At 42.0% G+C, this 6,158-nt stretch overlaps 1 protein-coding gene across 1 annotated transcript in view; it reads left to right on the forward strand.

Moving 5' to 3' along the window:
• The window catches only part of COQ3 (coenzyme Q3 methyltransferase), a 27,591-nt gene that overhangs the window by 229 nt on the left and 21,204 nt on the right, over positions 1-6,158 (forward strand). The gene's annotated exons all lie outside the window — the stretch shown is intronic.

Consider the following 6,158-nt stretch of genomic DNA (forward strand, 5'->3'; position numbering starts at 1 on the left):
TCGCCCTCCCCTTCCCAGAGGCGGGGAAGAAGAGCTGAGGGCTCTCCCGGCCGAGGGGAGCGCAGCCCGCGGGCCTCCGCCGTGGACGCAGCGGCTTTTGTCGCCACTTGGTTGTGTGAGTTCCTTAGGAGCCGCGGCTGCCTGCGCGCCGGAGTCTCAAGGTCGTTGTGCGCTTTCTTCCTGCGCCCGCGGGAAGGGACGCCAGCTGCTGTCTCTTATACAAACACAATAGCCTTGTATTGTGTCTTGTTTGCACTTGTCCTGCCACTCTTCAGGAATAATTTAAGGCAGCTATACCACTTTTTGATTAATAGGTTAATTCAGCAGACTGTTGGCAGCGATTAAGAAAATAACGCACTGTACTTGATGCTTGTAGAAAACAGATTATTTGCTCCCAATGTTAACCTGAAAGTTAAGTTCATTCTTTAATGAAGCTCATTTAATAAATACTGCATGCCAGGCACTGGGAATTTTAAAATGAATGATAGCTCAAGGGCCTCTAAAAAATGTTAGGATATAACTAAGATTAGGATATAATGACCAAAAAAAGGAAACGTAAAGGCCCACCAATAGAGTTATGTTGGTCCTCTCATACAGGGAAGACTAGTCTAGCCAACAAAAACGGTGATTGAGCCCTGTCCCGGTGGCTTGGTTGAAGCGTAGTCCCATACCCCAAAAGGATTCCTGGTCAGGGCACACCAAGGGCCAGAAGCTCAACACAGGAGCTGCCCGCTGGTGGTTAGTGTGCTCCCATAGGGGGGTGCTGCTCAGCCAGAAGCTGAGCTCATGGCTGGTGAGCACAGCGGGAGCCTCGCTGACGAGTGCAGCAGTGGTGGTGGGAGTCTCCTGCCTCTGCTGCAGGTTGGTGGTAAGGAGCGAGGGGTCCCGGACTGCGAGAGTGATGTCTGACTGCTGACCCGGACTGGGAGAGGGTGCAGGCCAGGCCGAGGGACACCCCCCCTCCAGTGCATGAATTTCGTGCACCAGGCCTCTAGTAAAAACATATTCTTGGGTGAGGATGAAAAAACAAAAAGGAATGATTTAAATCAATGTGTATCCACCTGGAAAAATTATTAGGCTATAGTATTAAGAAAGTTTATAAATCAGTGTGTATTATGAACATAGAGCTATATAGATGGAGATAGAATAGAGATACATAAAAATTTTAGTAGTGACTATCTGTGGTGGAGTTGGTGATCTATCATTTAATCATATACTTTTTGAAATTAATTTCAGTAAACATTTTTATAATCAGAAATTTAGAAAAAAATACAATATAACTATTTCCAAATATTGGGAGTGAACATAGAAGGAGCACCTAATACATATTTGGGATCATGTAATCCTCTTAAACGGGTATATAGGGAGTTGTCTTGAAAGAGTTGGCCAGTTTTAGAAGCAGGTAGAGTGGCCAAAGGCACCAGCTTGAATATCTGTGAGGAGGTTTCTGGGAAACTGCAAAGTGTTCCTTGAAAAGTAGTGTAGATGGAGGGCTGCAAATGAGGGCAGAGAGTGGCAAGGGATGAGAGAATAGACTTTTTAGGCCATGACAAGTCCTGAAAGGCCAGGTATACCTCCTGTGGTTGACTATTTTGAGGACAGTGGGAAATGACAGAAGAAGCAACATAATCAGGCTTGTTTTTAAGAAATAACACTTGGCCTGGCTGGCGTGGCTCAGTGGTTGAGTGTTGACTTATGAACCAGGAGGTCATGGATCGATCCCCGTTCAGGGCACATGCCCAGGTTGCAGGCTTGATCCCCAGTGGGGACTGTACAGGAGGCAGCCAATTGATGATTCTCTCTCATCATTGATGTTTCTGTCTCTCCCTTTCCCTTCCTCTCTGGAATCAATAAAATATATTTTTTTAAAAATTAAGAACTAACCCTTGGCAGTTGTATAGAAAGTGGCACAGAGGCAGGCAAGACTCTGCTCCATGAGGCTTTAGAGTAGTCCAGATAATAAATGATGATTGCTGGCCTAAGATATTGGCAGGGTATGGGTTTTGTTCACTATCAATGTGATACCTTATAGGGGCTGGATAAATGACTTTTGAAGTAAATGAAATTTCCCTCCATTACTTTAAAATCTCAAATACAAGAAAGATCACAGATTCTGGTAGAGAAGGAATTGGTAGCATCCTATTTATTAATACAAACTGACTTGTTTCTCTCAATTACGGTGAGGTGTTTTTTAAAGCCCTTGAGAATTCTGGCAATACTAATGACTGAGGGACTAATTTGCCAGATATGAGGGAGGTAAGAGGGGAGGTGAGAGAGAGAGATAGCGGTCATGACTGAGTAGAGAGCAGGAAGGCTCTGAGGCTCAGTTTCATAATAATACCTTATTCCTTACCTATATGTTACAGTTTACATAATTATCTAATATCTCATTTACCTACCTAAAGTCATAAAGGAGGTCGTATTTTAACTGGGTCTTAAAAGGTAGTCAGGTAGGTAGGTAGTACAGATAAAGACAAGACATGAAATATAAACAATATAACCATTTGTCTTGGAGTTGCTGTAATAAAATACCTGGCTGCCTTATCAATTACAGAAATTTTTTTTTATGGTTCTGAAGACTGGGAAACCCAAGATTCTGTGTCTGGTGAGAGCCCACTTTCTGGTTCAGAGATGGAGCCTTCTTGCTCTGTTCTCTGGGATCTCTTTTATAAGGCCACCAAACCAATCATGAGGGCTCCCTCTCATGAGCTAATCACCTTGCAAAGGCCCCATGGCATGCCATAACCTTGGGAGTTACAATATGAATTTGGGGGGGGGGGCGGGGGGGTTAAGGACACAAACATTCAGACCATCACACCATTATACTTAAGGAAAGACACAAACTCATGATAAATTAGCACTACTTGGAGATACCATTTTCATCTATTAGATTAGCAAAGATAAAAAGGTGTGATAATACATTTCATGGTGACTATCAATGTGCTATCACTGTGGGGAAACCAACATTAGAAATTCTCATCTATTATCCATGGGGTTAAACATCTGTCAGTGGCAATTACTAATGAATAAGTGCACATGCCATCTGACACAATTCCTGGGATTTTATCTACAGGTACTCTCAAACATGCATACATATATGAAATTACTTATGTAATTCAGCCTTATGTTTTTGGAATAGCAAGAAATTAGAAATAACCTAAACAAATGTCCATTAATAGGGGACAGTGCAAGTAAATTATGAGATAAGCATATAATGGGTTACCATCAGCCCTAAAAAAAGGATGTTCTTTGTTATGAAAAAAACCTCCTAAAATACATTGTTAGGTTAAAAAGAAAGTAAGATGTAGAACAGTGATGGCGAACCTATGACACGCGTGTCAGAGGTGACACGCAAACTCATTTTTTTGGTTGATTTTTCTTTGTTAAATGTCATTTAAATATATAAAATAAATATCAAAAATATAAGTCTTTGTTTTACTATGGTTGCAAATATCAAAAAATTTCTATATGTGACACGGCATCAGAGTTAAGTTAGGGTTTTTCAAAATGCTGACACGCCAAGCTCAAAAGGTTCGCCATCACTGGTGTAGAAGAATGTGTGTACTGTGTTATATTTTGTATTAAAATAAGAGAAATTGATAAACAAAAATTATATATGTCTAAAATATCTCTGGAAGCTTACATACAAATCTAGTAACATTGGATGCCTCCAGAGAGAGAAACTGGATAACTGGAGTCAGGGGATAAGAGAGATGCTTTGTAGTGAGTCTCTTTTTCCTTTTTTTTTTTTTTTTTTACATTTTTTTATTGATTAAGTTATTACATATGTGTCCTTATTCCCACATTACCCTCCCCTCCCCCCCACTTGTCTGTGTCCATTGGTTAGGCCTATATGCTTGCATATAAGTCCTTTGGTTGATCTCTCCCCCTTTCCCCCACCCTCCCCTACCTTCCCTCTGAGGTTTGACGGTCTGATCGATGCTTCTCTGTCTCTGGATCTGTTTTTGTTCATCAGTTTATGTTGTTCATTATAGTCCATAAATGATTTTAAATATACTTTTATTGATTTCAGAGAGGAAGGGAGAGGGAGAGAGATATAGAAACATCAATGATGAGAGAGAATCATTGATTGGCTGCCTTCTGCACACCCTTTACTGGGGAATCGAGCCTGCAACCTGGGCATGTGCCCTTGACCAGAATCAAATCCGGGACCCTTCAGTCTGAGGCCAATGCTCTATCCACTGAGCCAAACCAGCTAGGGCGCCTCTTTGTACTTTTAATTTAAAATGTTTTATTTTGACCTTGGCCCTGGCCAGATTAGAGCGTCATCCCTACACACCAAGATTGTGGGTTTAATCCCTGGTCGGGGCACATACAAGAATCAACCAGTGAGCCCTGACCAGTGTTTCTCAGTGGTTAGAGCATCCACCCGCATCCAAAGATCTCGGGTTTGATTACTGGTCAAGGGCATGAACCTAGTTTGCAGGCTTGTTGCCTAGTCCCAGTCGGGCGTGTGTGGGAGGCAACCAATGTGTCTCTCTCACATTGATGTTTCTCTCCCCCTCCTCTCTTTCTCCTTTCCACTCTTTCTAAAAGTCAATGGAAAAAATATCCTCAGGTGAGGATTACCAAAAAACAAACAAACAAACAAAAACACTCAACCAACAAATGCATAAATTTGTGGAACAACAAATGGATTTCTCCCTTCCTCTCCCTTCCTCTCTCTCTCTCTCTCTCCCCCACATCCCTCTCTCCCTCTTCCTCTCTCTCTAAAATCAATCAATAAAATTTTTATTTTGAAATAATTTAAGACAAGAATTTGCAAAGATAGTAGAGAAATTTCCATGTGCCCTTCACCAATTCCTTAGTGATAACATCTTAACCTAACTATAATACATTGTCAAAACCACAATTGACATTAGTATAAAACAACTAAAGTACAGAACTAATTTAGATTTTGCCACATTTACATGAACTCGTGTGTGTGTGTGTGTGTGTGTGTGTGTGTAACCACATGTAGAAATTTGTGTATCAACTACCATAATCAGGATACAGAGCTGTTCTATAATCACAAAGAAATCTCGAGGTACCACTCCTTTACAATCAGAACATAACCCCAACCTTAACCCTTGGCAATCACTGATCTGTTCTTTATTACTAGAATTTTGTCATTTCAACAGTGTTATATAAAAGGAATTGTACAATATGTACCTTTTTGTTTTCTTTGTTTTCTCTTTTTTCTTTTTTTATATGTACCTTTTTAAAAAATATATCTTTATTGATTTCAGAGAGGAAGGGAGAGGGACAGAGAGATAGAAACATCAATGATGAGAGAGACTCATTGATCAGCTACCTCCTGCATGCTCCCTACTGGGGATTGAGCCCACAATCCGGGCATGTGCCTTGACCAGAATTGAACCTGGAACCCTTCAGTCCTCAGGCAGATGCTCTATCCACTGAGCCAAACCAGCTAGGGCTATTCTCTTTAATATTATGTTAGCTATTCTATTTCCTTTGCCTTTTCATATAAATTTTAGAATTAGCTTGTCTATTCTCAAAAAAAAGGCTATTGGGATTTTGATAGAAATTGTGTTAAACATATAGATCATTTTGGGGAGAATTGATATTGAGTTTTCTAATTCAAAAACCAATTAAGTCTCATCATTCATTAGGTTGTCTTTGATTTCTTCTATCAGTGTTTTATATAGATTTTCAGCATGTAGACCCTATACATGTTTTGTTAAATTTATACAACAATTGAAGTAAATCATTCTTTTTAGGACTGATTTTATTATTATTATTGGTACTAGAGGCCCGGTGCACAAAAATTTGTGCACTTGGGGTGGGGGTGGGGGGCGGAGGGTTCCCTCAGCCCGGCCTGTGCCCTCTTGCAGTCTGGGACCCCTCGGGGGATGACCACCTGCTGGCTTAGGCCCGCTCCCCGGGGATTGGGCCTAAGCTGGCAGTCAGAAATCCCTCTGGCAGCCCGGGAGCCCTCGGGGGATGTCCACTTGCCAGCGGGGAGCAGGCCTAAGCTGTAGTTGGACATCCTTAGCGCTGCTGAGGAGGCGGGAGAGGCTCCCACCACCACCGCTGTACTGGCAGCCGTCAGCCTGGCTTGTGGCTGAGCAGAGCTCCCCCTGTGGGAGTGCACTGACCACCAGGGGGCAGCTCCTGCATTGAGCGTCTGCCCCCTG

The sequence above is a fragment of the Myotis brandtii genome, unplaced genomic scaffold, assembly GCF_000412655.1.
Source record: "Myotis brandtii unplaced genomic scaffold, ASM41265v1 scaffold343, whole genome shotgun sequence".
Lineage (NCBI taxonomy): Eukaryota > Metazoa > Chordata > Mammalia > Chiroptera > Vespertilionidae > Myotis > Myotis brandtii.